Source organism: Schistocerca nitens, chromosome 5 (genome assembly GCF_023898315.1).
Source record: "Schistocerca nitens isolate TAMUIC-IGC-003100 chromosome 5, iqSchNite1.1, whole genome shotgun sequence".
NCBI lineage: Eukaryota > Metazoa > Arthropoda > Insecta > Orthoptera > Acrididae > Schistocerca > Schistocerca nitens.
The window spans coordinates 77,582,770-77,605,140 of NC_064618.1; positions in this window are offsets into that span (position 1 = coordinate 77,582,770).

A 22,371-nucleotide genomic window follows, 5' to 3' on the forward strand; every position below is an offset into this window, starting at 1 on the left:
GCTTCGTAGACATTACATATCGTCAGTTAAGTTGATAGGAATCGTAGTAATTAACAGTCTTGAGAAACTTGTACAAGGATTCGAAAATTTCTTTAAATATGTGTTATGTTTGAGAAATCAGGAATACACGGAGTTCATAATTAAGACAGTACAATTATGGAAGAAACACGTGGTGATGTATACAAATACTTTAAAGCTGAAACTCGTGAAAAAATTTAAAGAAAATATCAATCAGTGTGAATCTTCAACTCATGTGGGACATCAGATACTGAGGAAGGTTTTCTCCATGCTATAACAGCCGATGAGGAACAAGGTATTCGTTCAATTGCAACACCAACACCCTATGTCATTCATAATTTTTAATTACTTATGGCTAACTTTTTTCTATACGTGTGGATTTTTTTACTGATTATGGGCCGGCCGTTGTGGCCGAGTGGTTCTAGGCGCTTCAGTGGTTCTAGGCTGCTACGGTCGCAGGTTCGAAGCCTGTCTCTGGCATGGATGTGTGGAATGTCCTTAGGTTAGTTAGGTTTAAGATGTTCTAAGTTCTAGGGGACTGATGATCTCAGATATTAAGTCCCATAATGCTTAGAGCCATTTGAACCATTTTACTAATTATGTTTATCTAAGAAGAAATCCATTCGTCTTGTTTTAATTTGTGCAAAAAGACGACTGTTGGTGCGACAGTGGTCTCCATCCACCCTAGCCTTGCATGTAGCTTCATAGCGAGCATGCGCAATACAGCGAAAAGAGCGAAACAGCACGGCGCAACGCAACGATTTTTATCCCTTTCATGAACTGGGGGATGGCTACGCGTAGAATTATACATTCTACGGATACTGAAGACAGAAAAAAAAGATAAATTATAAAAATAAATTACATTAAAATTTATCGATATATCAAGCGGAGATAGGGGATGCTGCATTTCCACGATGCCTACACGCGAGCCGTCACTGACTACAGCCATTAGAAACAACGACAAATTATGAACAGTTGCGCAAATTAACGCAAAAAATTGTGTCAGATTCTAACTCTGTAGACCCGCCTCCGTAACCGAGGTCGCTAACAGGCGCTACTGCGGAGGTAAACACGTTGGAAGCTGCTGGTGGATGAAATTTTCACTTTCAGTATTTGGCCGGCAAGGGCCTACAGGTCCTGATCACAAATCTTTGCGCCATTGTTCTGGGTTCAAATCCAGACCTCTCCGAAATGTCTCATATAGTGAGAGCATGAGACACTGTTGATGGTGAGCCGTCCGTAGGATGAGAACTTCCAAGCTCTGGAGCCCGATTAGTGCTATTCGCGAGGAGTAGGCTATATGCCAACACTCGGTTTCCTTTCACCCATAACAACACAATGCCCAACACTGCACTGTCCAAAACACTCAGTCATGCACACGACATATTTACGCACGCAACACTTCGTGCCGGATCATAGGCGGCCAATGGCAAACCACCTCCACTCAGACCTTGCCATGAGTGGTGGTGCAGGGTCCTGCATCTTTTCCTCTACGCTCGTATCCTGAGTGTGGAACCTTGCTTTTGCATAACTCTGAATATAAAGGGTGGTGCATTGATCGCGACCGGGCCAAATATCTCACGAAATAAGAGTCAAACGAAAAAACTTCAGAGAACGAAACTTGTCTAGCTTGAAGGGGGAAATCAGATGGCGTTATGGTTGGCCGCTAGATGGCGCTGCCATAGGTCAAACGGATATCAACTGCGTTTTTTTAAAATAGGAACCCCCATTTTCATTACATATTCGTGTAGTACGTAAAGAAATATGAATGTTTTAGTCCACTTTTTTTCGCTTTGTGATAGATGGCGCTGTAATAGTCACTAACGTATGGCTCCCAATTTTAGACGAACAGTTGGTAACAGGTAGGTTTTTTAAATTAAAATACAGATCGTAGGTACGTTTGAACATTTTATTTCGGTTGTTCCAATGTGATACATGTACCTTTGTGAACTTATCATTTCTGAGAACGCATGCTGTTACAGCGCAATTACCTGTAAATACCACGTTAATGCAGTAAATGCACAAAATGATGTCAGCCAACCTCAATGCATTTGTTAATACGTTTAACGACGTTCCTCTCAACAGCGAGTAGTTCGCCTTCCGTAATGTTCGCACATGCATTGACAATGCGCTGACGCATGTTGTCAGGCGTTGTCGGTGGATGACGATAGCAAATATCCTTCAACTTTCCCCACAGAAAGAAATCCGGGGACGCCAGAACCGGTGAAAGTGCTGGTCATGGTATGGTGCTTCGACGACCAATCCACCTGTCATGAAATATTCGATTCAATACCGCTTCAACCGCACGAAAGCTATGTGCCGGACATCCATCTTGTCAGAAGTACATCGCCATTCTGTCATGCAGTGAAACATCTTGTAATAACATCGGTAGAACATTACGTAGGAAATCAGCATACAGTGCACCATTTAGATTGCCATCGATAAAATGGGGGCCAATTATCCTTCCTCCCATAATGCCGCACCATACATTAACCCGCCAAGGTCGTTGATGTTCCACTTGTTGCAGCCATCATGGATTTTCCGTTGCCCAATAGTGCATATTATGCCGGTTTACGTTACCGCTGTTGGCGAATGGCGCTTCGTCGCTAAATAGAACGCGTGCAAAAAATCTGTCTGCGTCCCGTAATTTCTCTTATGCCTAGTGGCAGAACTGTACACGATGTTCAAAATTGTCGCCATGCAATTTATGGTGCATAGAAATATGGTACGTGTGCAATCGATGTTGATGTAGCATTCTCAACACCGACGTCTTTGAGATTCCCGATTCTCGCGCTGTTTGTCTGCTACTGATGTGCGGATTAGCCGCGACAGCAGCTAAAACACCTACTTGGGCATCATCATTTGTTGCACCTCGTGGTTGACGTTTCACATGTGGCTGAACATTTCCTGTTTCGTTAAATAACGTAACTATCCGGCGAACGGTCCGGACACTTGGATGATGTCGTCCAGGATACCGAGAAGCATAGATAGCACACGTCCGTTGGGCATCTTAATCACAATAGCCATACATCAACACGATACCGACCTTTTCCGCAATTGGTAAACGGTCCATTTTAACACGGGTAATGTATCACGAAGCAAATACCGTCCGCACTGGGGTGTTACCACGTGATACCACGTACTTACAGGTTTGTGTCTATTACAGCGCCTTGTATCACACAGCGAAAAAAGTGGTCCAACTAAAACATTCATATTTATTTACGTACTACACGAATATGTAATAAAAATGGGGGTTCCTATTTAAAAATACGCAGTTGATATCCGTTTGACCTATGGCAGTGCCATCTAACGGGCCAGCCATATCGCTATCTGGTTTCACCCTTCAAGCTAGACGAGTTTGGTTCTTTGTAGTTTTTTCGTTTGATGCTTATTTCGTGAGATATTCGGCCCGGTCACTATGAATGGACGACCCTGTAAACACGGTCCGGTCCAAATGACGTGACCACCGCCTATGTTCGATCTCAACGTGCCCGCGCAATAACCACTCACAAACTAGAGCGGGCTGCACCAGCAGTGGAGGGTGTGTAAAATTTGTCTGAGGGATGCAGCAAACTGTGCAGTCGTTGTGGTAATCTGAGCACAGAGCGATTTATGCAGCATCGAAAAGGGCACTAGCATTGGCTCACGGGCCAAGAGTGGAAACACTTCTGAAACGGCTAAGTTTGTAATCCGTTCGCGTGCCGCACTGGTTCAAGTGCCCTGAAAATGGCGCCATCTAAAACCGGCACCGAGCACCTGTGGTTCATTACGGGCCACAGATGGCAGGGGTGAAGAATAGTTTTGGAAATGTGTACGGGCAAATAGACGAGCAACTGTTGAGCAACTGACCACCCAGATAAACCAAGGGGCTACCTACAGTGTGTCTTGAACGAACTTGCACTGTATGGTACTGTGTATGGGCCTTCGCAGCAGGTGCTGGTTCATGCGCCCATGTTGACTGTAGTTCATCGACGACGATGGCTGGAGTTTGCAAGCCAATATCGCAACTAGAAGTCCACTGACTGGCGACAGGTGGCCTCTTCATATGAATCACGTTTTGTGGTCCATTTGACAGATGGCCGTTGGCGAGTTTGGCCCTGCAACCACGTAATAAGGGTCGTTCCTGAACTAAAGCGTCAAAAGGAACGGTTCACCAAGATGAACGAAAGGAGCGAGGAACGAATTCTAAGGAAGGGTCTTTCATAGTTCACTTCGGTCGCGCCTTTCTACTTACAGTTCCCGGGGCGGGAAACGGTCGGTCTCGTTCCCGCAACGGCAAGTCGGCCGGTCTCGTTCCAGCCTCGGTCCCGTTCCCGTCTGTCTCGGTCTCGGTCTCGCTCGGCCGGACTCGTCCTTCTTCGCGTGGCCACTCGTCGCAGTTCCACTACCGACTGCTCATACTTAGTTCAGTATCGAGTTGTTGGTCGTTTCGTTCGCTTTGCATGTCCATTCTAGATATGTTTCACTCCTTTTTTGAACTCTGAACTTATGGTTCTTTTCGTAATCTATTCAGCGTCAACGACCAGTAATTAAAATGGATTTTCTTTCTTCTTTCGTTTCTCCCTCTTTGGGGTACACTGGATCAATCATTTCTTTGTGCGTTGTTCTTTTCTTAGGGCCCAGTATTTCTTCATTCTTTCTGATCTTCTTTTCCTCTCTTCTTCCGAGATGAAGGGTTTGGACTTTTGCGTAGATATGTCTTGGAACCTGATGTTTTCATCTTTAGTAATTAATTTAGCTGTTCGATCAATAAGTGAATTTTCTGAAATCTTTAATTCCACTAGGTCTTTCTCAGTTTCTTTAAACCAGTTGGGTTTCATTTTGCGGTTACGGAAAAAGTCAAATATTTGTTTAGTTAATCTGTTGGAATTCATTCTCAGAAGATGACCATATAATGTACCCTCCTTTTTCGCATAGTATCTGAAAGTTTTTGAATTTTCTTGTAGAGTGTTTCATTTTTTATGTATATAATCTTATTGTCTTGAAATTTTGGTCCTATGATGGTTCTTAAAATTTTTCTTTCCTTTAGCTCAAGTTTCTCCACTTGGCCTTTGAAATTCATGTTTAGTGTTTCTGCTGCATACAGTACTTCTGGCTTAATCACTGTCTTGTAACGTGTAATTTTGGACCCCCAATGTTGTATGCATTTTTTATTAGTTGGGAGGCCAATTCAAGTTTATTTTTCCTGGATTCCATTGATTTGCTTTCCCCAGAATCCCAACTAATCCATTCTCCGAGATATTTGAATTCTTTTACTATTTCAATCTTTTGTTCTTGAACTTTGAGGTATTTACATGAGTGCTTGATGTTTGTCAATATCTTAGTTTTTTCAAAGGAGATGTGAGGACCTATATTAGCTGCTTTTTTCTCTATTTCAAGGATTTGCTCCCGTGCTTCTTCCATTGTTTCAGCAAACAGTAACCTATCATCTGCAAACGCAATGCAATTCACTTTAAGGTTCTTCTTTTTTGCAAGCCAGTCTTATACTACTCTTAATATTTGTGTTCCATTCTCTGACTACTTTCTCAAACGCACAATTGAACAGCAACGGTGAGAGCCCGTCCACCTGTCGCACTGCCGTTTTTATTTCAAAGGGTTCCGATAATTCGCCCATAAGTTTGTTGTTGTTGTTCTTGTCTTCAGTCCTGAGACTGGTTTGATGCAGCTCTCCATGCTACTCTATCCTGTGCAAGCTTCTTCATCTCCCAGTACTTACTGCAACCTACATCCTTCTGAATCTGCTTAGTGTATACATCTCTTGGTCTCCCTCTACATTTTTACCAACCACGCTGACCTCCAATGCTGAATTTTTGTGATCCCTTGATGCCTCAGAACATGTCCTACTAACCGGTCCCTTCTTCTAGTCAAGTTGTGCCACAAACTCCTCCCCAATTCTATTCAATACCTCCTCATTAGTTACGTGATCTACCCATTTAATCTTCAGCATTTTTCTGTAGCACCACATTTCAAAAGCTTCAATTCTCTTCTTGTCCAAACTATTTATCGTCCATGTTTCACTTCCACACATGGAACATTCCATACAAACACTTTCAGAAACGACTTCCTAACACTTAAATCTGTACTCGACGTTAACATATTTCTCTTCTTCAGAAACGATTTCCTTGCCATTGCCAGTCTACATTTTATATTCTCTCTACTTCGAACATCATCTGTTATTTTACTCCCCAAATAGCAAAACTCCTTTACTACTTTAAGTGTCTGATTTCCTAATCTAATTTTGCTTTTGTTGATGTTCATCTTATGTCCCCCTTTCAGGACAAAATCCATTCCGTTCAACTGCTCTTCCAAGTCCTTTGCTGTCTCTGACAGTATTACAATGTCTTCGGCGAACCTCAACGTTTTTATTTCTTCTCCATGGATTTCAATACCTACTCCGAACTCTTCTTTTGTTTCCTTTATTGCGTGCTCAATATACAGATTGAATAACGTCGGGGATAGGCTACAACCCTGTCTCACTCCCTTCCCAACCACTGCTTCCCTTTCATACCCCTCGACTCTTATAACTGCCATCTGATTTCTGTACAAATTGTAAATAGCCTTTCACTCTCTGTATTTTACCCCTGCCACCTTTAGAATTTGAAAGAGAGTATTCCAATCAACATTGTCAAAAGCTTTCTCTAACTCTACAAATCCTAGAAACGTAGGTTTGCCTTCCCTTAATCCTTCTTCTAAGTTAAGTCGTAAGGTCAGTATTGCCTCACGTGTTCAAATATTTCTACGGAATCCAAACTGATCTTCCCCGAGCTCGGCTTCTATCAGTTTTTCCATTCGTCTGTAAAGAATTCGCGTTAGTATTTTGCAGCTGTGACTTATTAAACTGATTCTTCGGTAATTTTCACATCTGTCAACACCTGCTTTCTTTGGGATTGGAATTATTATATTCTTCTTGAACTCTGTGGGTATTTCGCCTGTTTCATACATCTTGCTCACCAGATGGTAGAGTTTTGTCATGACTGGCTCTCCCAAGGCCATCAGTAGTTCTAATGGAATGTTGTCTACTCCCGGGGCCTTGTTTCGTCCCAGGTCTTTCAGTGCTCTGTCAAACTCTTCACGCAGTATCTTATCTCCCATTTCATCTTCATCTACATCCTCTTCCATTACCACAATATTGTCCTCAAGTATATCGCCCCTGTATAGGCCCTCTATATACTCATTCCACCTTTCTGCTTTCCCTTCTTTGCTTAGAACTGGTTTTCCATCTGAGCTCTTGATATTCATGCAAGTGGTTCTCCTTTCTCCAAAGGTCTCTTTAATTTTGCTGTAGGCAGTATCTATCTTACCCCTAGTGAGATTACATCCTTACATTTGTCCTCTAGCCATCCCTGCTTAGCCATTTTGCACTTCCTGTCGATCTCATTTTTGAGACGTTTGTATTCCTTTTTGCCTGCTTTTACTGCATTTTTATATTTTCATCAATTAAATTCAATATTTCTTCTGTCACCCAAGGGTTTCTACTAGCCCTCGTGTTTTTACCTATTTGATCCTCTGCTGCCTTCACTATTTCATCCCTCAAAGCTACCCATTCTTCTTCTACTGTATTTCTTTCCCCCATTCCTGTCAATTGTTCCCTTATGCTCCCCCTGAAACTCTGTACAATCTCTGGTTCTTTCAGTTTATCTAGGTCCCATATCCTTAAATTCCCACCTTTTTGCAGTTTCTTCCATGTATACAACCTTCTTTTATGTTTCTTGAACCAAGTGTTATGCTCTGTGCAAAATTCTACCAGACGGCTTCCTCTTTCATTTCTCTCCTCAAATCCATATTCGCCCACTATGTTTCCTTCTCTCCCTTTTCGTACTCTCGAATTCCAGTCACCCATGACTATTAAATTTTCGTCTCCCTTCACTACCTGAATAATTTTGTTTTATCTCAGCATACATTTCTTCAATTTCTTCATCATCTGCAGAGCCAGTTGGCATATAAACTTGTACTACTGTAGTAGGCGTGGGCTTCGTGTCTATCTTGGCCACAATAATGCGTTCACTATGCTGTTTGTAGTAGCTTACCCGCACTCTAATTTTTTATTCATTATTAAACCTACTCCTGCATTACCCCTATTTGATTTTGTGTCTATAACCCTGTATTCCCCTGACCAAAAGTCTTGTTCCTCCTGCCACCGAACGTCACTAATTCCCACTATATCTAACTTTAAACTATCCATTTCCCTTTTCAAATTTTCTAACCTACCTTCCCGATTAAGGGATCTGACATTCCACGCTCCGATCTGTTGAACGCCAGTGTTCTTTCTCCTGATAACGACGTCTTCTTGAGTTATCCCTGCCCGGAGATCCGAATGGGGGACTCTTTTACCTCCGGAATTCAACCATACAGTAAAGCTGCATGCCCTCGGGAAAAATTACGGCTGTAGTTTCCCCTTGCTTTCAGCCGTTCGCAGTACCAGCACAGCAAGGCCGTTCTGGTTAGTGTTACAAGGCCAGATCAGTCAATCATCCAGACTGTTGCCCCTGCAACTACTGAAGAGGCTGCTTCCCAAGGATGAACGAGTTTGTCCATTTCTAGAGGGGAGAGCCTTGTGGTCTGGGATATGTTTTCGTGACATCCCCTGGATCTCGTCACTCTGGGAGACGCAATGGACCACCACAAGTGTGCATCTATTCTTCGAGACCATGTCCACACCTACATTCAGTTTGTTCCTCTTCGGCATGGTGGCATCTACGAGCGAGCAGGACAGTGCAACATGAGACAGAGCTCGCAGGATACGTGCGTGGTTCGAAGAGCACCACGGTAAGTTTATCGTACTCTCCAGGCCACCAAACTTCCCCGGTTTAAATCCAATAGACAGTCTGCGGGACCACCTTTATCGGACTGTTCGCATTATGGATCCTCACCAGAGGGACCTAGCGCTGCTGACCACGAGACTGAGCTTGTCACAGCTCCGCATCACTGTGGGCACCTTCCAGGACCTCCCTGACTCTCTTCCTACGCGCTCGATCTCAAAAAAGGAGCTTATTCAGGCTTTCGACACGTGGTGACGTTACTCTGGCTGGACCGTGAAAAACCTACTTCAGTAGTAGTGCAACGATAATTTTCAGATGACTCAGTATAAAGAAGATCGCCATTTCGTACAAACGACTCAACGCGAAGCTACGTAAGTTAGACCAAACGCATTGCATACATGCAATATTAGCACTACATAAGCGCATAATAGTGAAAATCAGTGGATCAGTGTCTTAATCAAGATGACATCCTGAAACGATTGTTGTTGATCCTAATATTAATATTAGGTGCCTTATGTTTCACAGAGCGTGATGTTGGGGAGAAGCGGCAACAGTGTAGAACGTAATGTGAAGCACTGACAGCAAACAAATAGCAAATCATCCATTTTTATTTCGTGATCCTTGCCGTTTGTTCAACGAGAGTCAGTTTCTCATCCGGCGTTTGCATACATCTGTTTTGCGAAGACGGCAAGAGCTGACAAGTGCGAGAATTATCGCACAATCAGCTTAACAGCTCATGCATCGAAGCTGCTTACAAGAATAATACACAGAAGAATGGAAAAGAAGATTGAGAATGCGCTAGGTGACGATCAGTTTGGCTTTAGGAAAAGTAAAGGGACGAGAGAGGCAATTCTGACGTTACGGCTAATAATGGAAGCAAGGCTAAAGAAAAATCAAGACGCTTTCATAGGATTTGTCGACCTGGAAAAAGCGTTCGACAATATAAAATGGTGCAAGCTGTTCGAGATTCTGAAAAAAAGTAGGGGTAAGCTATAGGGAGAGACGGGTCATATACAATATGTACAACAACCAAGAGGGAATAATAAGAGTGGACGATCAAGAACGAAGTGCTCGTATTAAGAATGGTGTAAGACAAGGCTATAGCCTTTCGCCCCTACTCTTCAATCTGTACATCGAGGAAGCAATGATGGAAATAAAAGAAAGGTTCAGGAGTGGAATTAAAATACAAGGTGAAAGGATATCAATGATACGATTCGCTGATGACATTGCTATCCTGAGTGAAAGTGAAGAAGAATTAAATGATCTGCTGAACGGAATGAACAGTCTAATGAGTACACAGTATGGTTTGAGAGTAAATCGGAGAAAGACGAAGGTAATGAGAAGTAGTAGAAATGAGAACAGCGAGAAACTTAACATCAGGATTGATGGTCACGAAGTCAATGAAGTTAAGGAATTCTGCTACCTAGGCAGTAAAATAACCAATGACGGACGGAGCAAGGAGGACATCAAAAGCAGACTCGCTATGGCAAAAAAGGCATTTCTGGCCAAGAGAAGTCTACTAATATCAAATACCGCCCTTAATGTGAGGAAGAAATTTCTGAGGATGTACGTCTGGAGTACAGCATTGTATGGTAGTGAAACATGGACTGTGGGAAAACCGGAACAGAAGAGAATCGAAGCATTTGAGATGTGGTGCTATAGACGAATGTTGAAAATTAGGTGGACTGATAAGGTAAGGAATGAGGAGGTTCTACGCAGAATTGGAGAGGAAAGGAATATGTGGAAAACACTGGTAAGGAGAAGGGACACGGTGATAGGACATCTTCTAAGACATGAGGGAATGACTTCCATGGTACTAGAGGGAGCTGTAGAGGGCAAAAACTGTAGAGGAAGACAGAGATTGGAATACGTCAAGCAAATAATTGAGGACGCAGGTTGCAAGTGCTACTCTGAGATGAAGAGGTTAGCACAGGAAAGGAATTCGTGGAGGGCCGCATCAAACCAGTCATTAGACTGATGACAAAAAAAAAAAAAAGAAAAAAAAAGATCACATAACAAAAAAAAAATTTACGTCCAGCTTCGAAGAACAGCAACGTAACAAGTTACGTGCTGTGAGGCTGCGCTGGGCGTCGGTAACCATTCTAGTGGCATCGTTACACGTGCCACTCGGAATATACCCGATATACATCACTGCAAGGTACAAAGCGGCTCCGTACCGTCCAAAGAAAGGAAACATAGCCAATGCTCAAAAGGTAAGTGCAGCAGCAACACCCACAAATAAATGTAATTAAGTAATTGGGAAGCGCATTTACGGCAAAACCAGTTTGAGGACACTGGCAACGGCAGATGAGTTTACTCTCCCTCTCTCTTAACACCTGGTAGTGCACGAAAATACACGAATACACGATGTCATTACCCAGTCGTTGCATAGTACACCTTTCGAGAGGACAATCTGAAATGTCTGTAAATGAGATGAAAGAACTCCAGACCACGGTACTGGTCTTCCTTTACATTGGGAATTATTTGACACATTGAGACAAAACACTTGGATTACACCTGATCTACATACTGCTATACAAATCTCCTAAAACTGTAATACGTAAGGGACAGTGGAATTAAAAATCGAAAATCATTAAGTACATAGTTCATTATTTCAAAAATAATCAACATATCTGTTAATATCTCTATACCACTGTGAGATAAGACGGTCAGTGCCTACATGGAAAAATGTTTGTGGTTTCCTGCAGAACCATGCTAGTACCCGGGAGTGCATCTCTTCTTCTAATGAGACATGTATTCTTCCACGGACATGAATGTATTTCTTCAGAGCTCTAGAAAATCGTAATTGCATGGCGACTTATAAGTGTTTTACGTTGTACATAGGACACATATTCTAAAGAAAACGACGTACCAAGAAAGAATTATCCGAATGCGACTGAAATCGGTCGATGTGATGTACGTGTATAAGCAAACAAATGATTACAATTACAGAAAAACTGGATGATATATTCAAGAACACAAAGCTTCACAAATTGAGTCGACGACGCATCGGTCCAAATCTGGCCGTCACGCAAGCAGTCATTCGGCTTCGCATTGACTGATGCAGTTCTTGGAGGTTCACATAAGGGATATTGTGCCAAATACTGTCCAACTGGCGCTTTAGATCGTCAAAACACCAAGATGGTTGGAAGGTCCTGCCCATAATGCTGCTAAATTGCTGAGCCGAAACTCTACGTTACCTCACTGGACAGAAGGGGTCGAATAGGGAGACGTCCGATTATCCTGCTGGCCAAGGTAGGGGTTGGCAAGGACAAACACAAGCAGTGGACACCCTCACATTATTTCGCTGTTGTGTAACCCCAGGAAGGGCAACAAAACGGGGCGTAGAATATCGTAGGCGTACCGCTGTGCTGTAAAGGCGTTCTGCTACGAAAAATGGCTTCTTAGCTGTCGGTAGTATGGAGAGCGAGATTCAGGTTGCTATCTCAACGCTGTACGGGGCGCCTCTGGACACGTCTATTCAGGTCAGTTGAAAGCCATAGAAACTGAACACTCTCGCCCTTTCACTACAGAAGACATAGAAAAAGCTCTGAAAGATGTCAAACCAACAAAGGCACTAGGTTTCGACAACGTTCTCCCTGAATTCATAATAAACTGTGGCAACTATGGAAAGGTACAGCTGGCTCGATTTTTCACAAACATCATGTAAACTGGTAATATCCCACAAAAACTCAAACGCTTTAAGGTAATAGCTTTTCTAAAACCTGGGAAGCCAGCTGACGACCCAAAAAGCTACAGACCAATTGCCCTGATGTCTGTAATTTACAAACTATTAGAGAGGCTTACATATAACAGAATTAGACCAGAATTGTTCAGGGTGATCCCAGATGAACAGGCAGGCTTTCAGCCTTGAAAAAGTTGTAGTGACCAGGTGTTGTCACTCACTACATACATTGAGGCGGGATTCCAGAGAAAATTGAAAACATGAGTGGCCTTTATTGACCTCTCAGCAGCTTACGACACTGTGTGGAGAGAAGGCATCATGCACAAAATTCTCAGAGTAATTCCTTGCAAATCTATAGCAAGCTTAATAGACAGCATGCTCAATGATAAGGTGTTCCAAATAAGTATGGGCACTGAATACAGCTCCATCAAAAAACTAAAGGATGGCTTACCACAAGGATCAGTGCTCGCACCACAGCTGTCTAGCCTCTATATTGCAGACCTGCCGGAAACACAATCAAGAAAGTTCGCGTATGCTGACGATTGGGCCCTCGCTACAAGATGTAGCACAATTGAAGCATCTGAGAACATCCTAACGAAAGACTTGAAGATAATGGGTGAATATTTCCGTTGGTGGAGGCTTCAACCAAATGCTTCCAAAACAGAGCTTCCATCCCAACAACAAACTCGCTGGAAAGGAACTCATCAGTCGATTAGAAAACACCATTCTCAGGCACAATAAAACTCCAAAAGTACTTGGGCATGACACTGAACAGAACATTATATAAAGAGCACCTAACAAAAACTGCCGAAAAATTAAAGACAAGGAACTACATTATTCAAAAGCTCTGTGGTAAAACCTGAGGAACCACGGCCTGCACTCTCCGCACCTCTGCTTTAGCAATTGTATTCTCGGCTGCCGAATACGGTGCTCCGATTTGGCTAAAAACAGCCCACATGTAAAAAAGGTGGATGTCCAGTTGCATAACACTCTAAGGGTGTTTTCTGGAGTAATTAAACCCACTCCAACGCAATGGTTCAAATGGTTCAAATGGCTCTGAGCACTATGGGACTTAACTTCTAAGGTCATCAGTCCCCTAGAACTTAGAACTACTTAAACCTAACTAACCTAAGGACATCACACACATCCATGCCCGAGGCAGGATTAGAACCTGCGACCGTAGCGATCGCGCGGTTCCAGACTGTAGCGCCTTTAACCGCTTGGCCACTCCGGCCGGCCCAACGCAATGGTCCCCAACATCAAGCCACATCCCGCCGCCACACCTGTGACGTACTGAGGCCCTTGTACGTGAATATAAAACATTATTGGAAATCGAAGCCTGCCAATCCACCAAGACATTGCGACTGCAAACACTGATAAGCTTCGATCTAGGAACCAGCCAACAAGAACAGCAAGGACCCGTGTACAAGAAGCTTTCAGTATCACAAACGCATGGTCTGGAAAATGGAACGCGTGGGAAAATCATAACATGCCTTCCATCACACAAAAGCAACCTGGTTTTGACCTGCCACGCAAAGCGTGGTCCACTCTAAATAGGATTCGAACTCGTCATGTCAGATGTGCTTACTCCCTGTATAAATGGGGTAAAGGACCATCCCCTCAGTACGACTGCGGAGAAAATTACACCATCAGCCACATTGTTTAAGAGTGTTCCAGAAGAGCCTGTAATGGGAGTCTCGACGACTTCCTGCTCGCAACTCCAGAGTCGATAGATTATATTAATAGACTTGATGTTTGTTTGTAATCCTTAAACTTTGTTATATTAGTGATGTTTGTTTTCAGTTATTAACGTTTGTTATATTATTGCCTTGTCTGTTTCTTTTTTATGTGTATGTATTGCCATACGATAAATAAATAGTTCAAAGCGGGACACATAACTGAAAACAGGTCTGCTCCTGCCAATGGGATTCCAGGCGGAAGTCGTGTCTGTGTTGACAGTATACGTGAGTCAGTCGATAAAACAGTTTTGATGTCTTTTGTCAGTAAAGAAGGTCGTTATATTGACCCTTCGTTTGGTTTCGTTGTTTGTTAGATCCCGTTATCAGTCCACGTTAGGTGCGGCACCCACACTTTCATGTTTAATTGGGCCAACCATGGTAATTTTCATTAGATGAGCCATTGTCTGTTGCTCGACCTTCTTCATCATTCACATGATCTCATGGGCAGTATTCTACCACTGTATGTCACTGGATATAGAATCTATAGGATCTCAGGGGTATACTAAATTGCTGAGCCGAAACTCCACATTAGCTCACTGGACTGAAGGGGTCCAATAGTATGGAAGTACTTTACATAAAAACAAAAGAATAAAATATGTGTTTTATTGAATGAAGCTAACGCTTGCCGCATAAGAATTGTATCGCAACTTGTTTATGAGGGAGAAAATTTATATCTGTATAAAAACGAGACCTGCAAACACAAAGATTCTGGTGCACCAAGAAAAATGTGTGCAGAGATCAGCGAAGAAAAAGCACAATGTGTCTTCTAAAGTTGGAAAGGAGTGCAGTTCCTCTGAGATTTTGAGTAACATCGTTCAAAAGTCAATTTTCCAGAACAGAAAATTATTTAAAGCAGTCGGCTGTGTTCTGGAGTTGTGCTGCGACAGTTTTGCTTTGTTGAAAACGAGTATTTCATTTATGCTGTTGAGTTAAACACGTTAGAGCTGAAGATAAAATAGTGGAATGACTGAGGAGGCGACAGACTGAAGACAAGGTGTGATAGTTCCTTCCGTTATCTCCATTTAGTCATTATAATTGTTAGGAGGTAGGAGTCATATGATATCGAAACAATGGATGTCACAAATACAGGGTAGCAAAAGTAAAATTGGCCCGGAATATATACTGTACGCCTTCAGTTAGGCAACTCGACTTATTTCATCCGTCACGGGGAGCAGATGATATAAGTTGGACTGCCTATGTTGAGGCACATGAAATATTTTCAGGGCCAGTACTATTTTGGCCATCCTGATAACGCGCACAAGCGTTTACCACTAGTTAAATCCTGTGTAAGGACTAAAATGAAAATTCTGGAAGAATAGGATCTCCATAATAAAGAGTTTAGAGTATCTTTTTAAGCGCAAGAGGAATTTCCGTTTAAAATATATGGTTCAAATGGTTCTGAGCACTATGGGACTTAAGATCTGAGGTCATCAGTCCCCTAGAACTTAGAACTACTTAAAACTAACTAACGTAAGGACATCACACACATCCATGCCCAAGGCAGGATTCGAACCTGCGACCGTAGCGGTCGCGCGGTTCCAGACCGTAGCGCCTAGAACCGCTCGGCCACAACGGCCGGCTTAGAATTTATGTAATCCATTGAGAACGAATGGCGTCCTACATACTACAGCTCTTTAATCAGTCTAAATGTTGGCCCATCATTGCCCACAACTTCTATTTTAAAGGAAAAAAAAATCTATATCGCTTTGGATTAAGAGTGGAAATGACCTTACAATCTTAAGGTTAACTAGCATTTTGTGAGAGACTACAACTGCTTGAGCTATAGCAGGATTAATTTTTACATCTAATTTGCAGAAGACTGGATGGCTTGTTCTAAATCGATATAGGTTGTGATATTAGCTTGCATTTAGAAGAATATAGCAACTCTCGACGCAGTACTGATCTGGTGTGTTATATTAGAAGGCTGAATGAAGAAAGGCGCTTGTACATTTAGAGAAATGTTTGAACACTGTTGACTGAATACATTCTTTGAACTACTGAATGTAGCGGGGTTAAAATACACGGGGCGAAAGGTTATTCACAACTTGTACAGAAGCCAGACTGCGGTTGCACGAATCGTAGGACATGAAAGGGAAGCGAGTGCAGCCTACCCTGGACGTCACTCAGTACGTACACTGAGTAAACACCGAAGAACACCGGTAAGAAATGTGGAAAGGGAGCTAAAGTTCAGCGAGAAGAAGTACAAACATTAAGTTCACTGGCAAAGGATTTGAAAGGTGACTTGAAACGAAAGATTACTATCTTGAACAGAGATCAGAAGTTAAACAAGGGTAGCAGACGAAAGAGATTAGCAAGTAATACACTAAAAGGAGTAGATGAATTTTGTTATTTGGGCTGCAAAATAAGTGACAACTGATGAATTAGACAAGAAATTAGTTGCGAAGTGGTAATAGCACGATACGCGTTTCTGAAAAGGAGCTATTCCCTAATGTGGAATATACACTCATGTACAGAAAAAAGAGAACACCTTAACGACTAGAGACAGGACCTTCATATTCACAGGACATGTACGTTAGTATGTTCTTCACAAACAGTTATCTTCTGAAACATGTCGCCCCGCGGATTCAAGGTCAATATTGATATCACGGCGCAACACCTCCTACCGGTAGAATGTCCCTGCGGCGATCGTTGTCGCTGTAGGTGGTGGTGGTTAGTGGTTAACGTCCCGTCGACAACGAGGTCATTAGAGACGGAGCGCAAGCTCGGGTGAGGGAAGGATGGGGAAGGAAATCGGCCGTGCCCTTTCAAAGGAACCATCCCGGCATTTGCCTGAAGCGATTTAGGGAAATCACGGAAAACCTAAATCAGGATGGCCGGAGACGGGATTGAACCGTCGTCCTCCCGAATGCGAGTCCAGTGTGCTAACCACTGTGCCACCTCGCTCGGTTTGTCGCTGTAAACAGAGGCCAATGGATCAGTGTGACTTCAGCAGATGTGCAGGACGCCTCGCAGACGTACCGTCAAATCAATGAGCTTGAAAGAGGGCGCATAATTGGCTTGAGAGAATGTGATGCACCCACCCGGGAAATTGCTGCTCGTTTGGGACGAAGTGTTTCGGCAGTGCAACGGGTGTGTGCAGAACTTTCACGTAGGCCGTAGAACATGACGAAGTGGGTCAAGTCGTACCACACAGACCATCACCAGAGAAGACCGACACCTCATCCGGATTGCCTTGCAGGACAGATCTGCGTCCTCCTCGGCTTTGGCGCATCAGTGGAACATCGTGCACTATCAGGAGTGACAGTCCGTCGCCATCTATTATGGCTTGGGTTACGTGCACGTCGACCACTTCTCTGCCTATCTTTGACGAATGTGCAGAAACATGCTAGATGGCAACGGCGTGTGGAACGAAGTCACTGGGGACAGGAATGGCATCAGATAGCGTTTTCGCTCGAATCCAGGTTCTTTTTGTTTGAAAATGATGGTTGCTTTTTGGCTCGCCATCACACTGAGTTCATTCGCAGAAGAAATACAGCGCCAGGTCAAGGCCTTATTATGTCGGGTGTTATTGGGTACAACCACAAATCACAGCTAGTGCGTGTCCAGGGCACTGTGTTCAGTTTGACCTACGTTCCACCCGTAGGCATACTATTTCTGCACAACACCCCAGACGTCATTTTTCAGCAAGACAATGCACAACCACATGTTGCTGCACGAACACGCGCCTTCTTGGTGTCACAGGATGTCAGTCTTTTACCCTGGCCCGCCAGATCACCAGATTCGTCGCGAATCGAAAATGTGTGGGATATGGCGAAACGACGGGTGCAGCGTTGTGACCCAATGCCAACCACCACACACGAACTTTGGAATCAGGCGAATGCAGCATGGATAGCTACACCACAAGACGCCATTCGCGCCTTATACGCGTCGATACGATCACGACTAGAACAAGTTATCAGGTCCTATGGGGGACCCTGTGCCTACTAGACTGAACCGAAAATGCTAATCGTCTCTGCAGAACATGCTGATGTAAATGTCCTGTGAATATGAAAGTCCTATCTATAGTCGTTCAAGGCGTTCTGTTTCTTTCTGAACATGAGTGTAAATTTAAATCCTAGAAAGTACGTGATGGAGGGTTGCAGTGTACGAAAGTGAAACTTCTGTCAAGCAGAGCCCTGAAGCTTTTTAATGTGATGTTGCAGATGAATTTTGAAGATTAGGTGAGTAGTTCGGATGACGAATGAAGATGTACTATCTCAAACTGGGGAGAAATGAGTTTCGTGGCACAACATGACTGAAAGGTGTAATCTGTTGACAGGATATGTCAGCATATGGTCTGTGTGGCAATGATCGAAATGTGGCATGTAGTCCAAATTGTAGAGGGAGGCAAAGGCTTGAAAACAGTTGCAGGTTACAGTATCTGTTTACAAAGAGATTTGCGTGGGATACACCAATGTACAAAGCTGCATAAAACTGTTGTACACCGCAACAACAACAACTACAACATGTGTGCCCACCGTATTAGGGAGCTTCTACGAAAGCAGAGCTTCACTGGAAATTTAAATGTAATCAGAGCATCAGAGGCAAACAAAAACGTAAGGAAGTGAAAATTAGCCCGAAAAGATGGGTGAGTCAAGCGTTCAACAAATACTAAAGTAAACCCCACTCTATCAACTTCACAGATAATCCTAATAAGTTTTGATCTTACGTTAAATCAGCAAGCGGATCGAAGCCATACGTCCAACACTTTGCGACCATAATGGCATTGAAATAGAGCATGACAGAATAAAGGTCGAAGTACTAAACGTCTTTTTTTAAAAACGGCTTCACAAAGGGCAGACCGTACTTCAAACCGTCGCACGGACGCAGAATGACAGATGTGAAGTAAGTTACCAAGGGATAGAAAAGCAACTGATATCTCTCAACCTGACGGGAAACCGATTCGATTCTACACAGAGTACGAAATAGAACTTTCCCCTCTTCTAGCAGCACTGTACCGTACGTCTGTAGAGGAGCGAAGCCCTCCTAACAACTGGAAAAAGCTCCGGTCATTCCCGTTTTCAAGAAGGATCGTCGAACGGACGCACGAAACTATAGGCCTACATCTCTGACTTCGGTCTGTTGAAAAATTCCGAAACAAGTTTTCCGTTCGCGTATTATGATCTTTCTGGAGACCGAAAATTTTCTCTGTAGGAACCGAGATGGGTTCCGAAAGCAACGATCGTGTGAAACCAAGCTCGCTCTGTTCGCCCACGAGAACCAGAGAGCAGTAGATATGTAGATACAGCCGCCCAGGTAGATGCCGTGTTCCTTGACTTCAAAAAGCCGTTTCACAAAGTTTCGCATTACTGCTCAGTGAATAAAACAGGAGCGTATGGAACACCAGAGCAATTGTGTGATTGGATTCCAGAATTACTAGCAAGCAGAACACAGCATGTCGTCCTGAACGGATAGAAATCTGAGGAGGACGTAAAAGTGACTTACGGCGTGCCCCAGGGAAGTGTTAATAGAACCTACTTTTCACATTAACTGCAAATCACTTAGTAGATAATGTCCATGAGGGTTTTCGCGGATAATGCTGTTGTATTCAGGGTAAGTCACCTAAAATTTTCACCGAAAATATTGCCGAAATGGAAAGCGCTATCGACATACAGTTTTCAAATAGTGGATTGGTCATCAGGGGCTAGCATTGTTAACCAGCAAAGAGATTGAATGTGTATTTACTGTGGAAACATACACATTCTTAAATGGAAAAATGCCATTTCAAATTAACAGACTAAAAGTAGTGTAAGTTAAGATTTCAATAGTATTTGTTGCAGGATTCTATTGCGAGTCCTTTACGAGGTATCGTATTTTGAGAGTCTCCCACACCGACACTTGTTGTTGTCATTCAACCTGCGTAGTTGCTAGATACGATGTTCTTATACTTGCTTACAGTGTGCTTATGTGTTCCTCGAGTGCACTGCGACTTGCTGCTCGGTTTGTGTGTGACAGTCCAGGCAATAGGTAGTGAATGGACAATGGGATTACAAAACAGAAAAAGCCGACATGCTCATGGCGAATGGAGAGTGTAGGAAGAATGCAGTCCGTTCTTGTACGATGCATGCAGCAAGATATCCCAATAGACATCAACCATATCGGCAAACAATGTCTTCAACCAGTTGATGTGAAAGTGATCATGTAACACCTAGACAACGTAACAGAAGGAAACAAGTGACGACAAAAGAAGGGGAAATTAATGTTCTTACTGCTGCTGCAGCTGATCTGTACGTTAGCCCCCCGCAATCGCACGAGGAAGTGGGATGAGTCAGGCATGTGTCCTACGCATACGCCATCGACTTAGGTTCCACCCCTATCACATCTCTCTTCATCAGGAGCTACGTGGAAATGATTATGGGAATCGTGTTTACTGCTGTAGATGGGCAACTGAGACACGATAACCCGGATGTATCACGTACCTTGTTTAGTGATGAAGCTACATTTACCAATGATGTCCAGGTAAACCGCCGAAACATGCGCTATTGGTCTGATGACAATCCCTGTTGGCTTCTTCAGGTGGAACGTCGGCGTCCATGGACTGTAGGCCTACACGTGTTGTGGTGTCACCGCTAGACACCACACTTGCTAGGTGGTAACTTAAATCGGCCGCGGTCCTGTAGTACATGTCGGACCCGCGTGTCGCCACTGTGGGATCGCAAACCTAGCGCCACCACAAGGCAGGTCTCGAGAGACTGAGGAGACCTCGTCCCCAGTTGTACGGACAACATAGCTAGCGATTGGACGTGCTAAGCCTTGCTCTCATTTGCCGAGAGATAGACAGTAGAATAGCCCTCTGCTAAGTTAAATGGCGACCACCTAGCAAGGCGCCATTTGTATCAGTGCCAATAGCTTACGAGTATGCAGGAGAGATGTATTCCAACAAGAGAATAAAGTTAAGTATTAAAAAAGCTACGTATTTTTCTTTAGTGCATTTATAAGTCTCATGTTCCAGACTTCACGCCCGTCTGCGTTAGCCTTGCGTGCGCTATCGGCTACAGCATTGTGTCTGGGCTGTATGGTCTAGACACAACATTATTGGCGACGAGAAAAAGAGTTTGTATTAATTCGTTTGTGTCATGGCTTCGCCACAATCTCCGGATGTACTGTCCGAATTTTTTCGCTTGCAGAATCAGCAGTCGCAGGCGTTATTGGATGCCCTGGGACAGCTCGTCCAGGGTCAACGTGTGCTGCAACACGATGCGGCAGCCGCCGCTTCATCGCTACCGCAGCCACAACACGCCATTGCACCGCCCTTCCGTCATTTTGACTCATCCTTGGAGTCCTGGCCGGAATGGTCCCGCCAGTTCAGCTTTCATCTAGCCGCCTACAGAATTCAAGGTAATGAGCGGCAGCCGTTTTTGCTTTCTTGTGTCGGTGTGTGCACCTACCGTGTGATAGTGAAGTTGTTTCCCCGGCGCGACGTAGCAACTCTGTCCTACGAAGAAATTTTGTCGGCGTTAGATGCCTATTTCAAAGAAACAGTAAATGTTGTTGCAAAACGGTATACGTTCTTTCGTACAAAACGTACGGCCGGTCAGACTAATAGGGAGTGGGTTGCGACATTGCAAGGACTTACTAGGGAGTGTGCGTTTGAACGTGAATGTGGCCTCCCTTATTCAGATACTATGGTGCGTGATGCAATTGCACAGAACGTTTCTGATGTTCGCATACGGGAACAGATTTTGAAACTAGTAAATCCCTCCCTTCAACAAGTGATAGACATATTGGATAGGCAAGACACACTTGACTCTGCTCAGGACTCATTTGAAACTTCGCCAGCAGTGTGTCACATTAACCGGCCCGCCGGGCCCGCTGCACGGGACGCTACGCGGCCCTCGCGCCCGTCACAGCAGCGGCAGCCTACCTTGCAAACACGTGCGCCGCGTAAGCAAGCAACTGTAGTGAAATCATGCCCGCGGTGTGCAGCTAGACATTCGCGTGAAAATTGCCCGTCACGCCAAGCTATTTGCTTTTACTGTCAAAACAAAGGACATGTTCAAAGTGTTTGCCAGAAAAAGCTTAGATCAGACAATCACAATAATTCCAGGCCCTTTGCTTCGCGCCGGAATCGAACCTGGGACAATCAGGCTCGTGGACCTTCGCCCATGGACATTCATGTAGTTCATTCCCACCCGTCCAGTGACACTTTAGCTAACGGTGACTGTGTTCG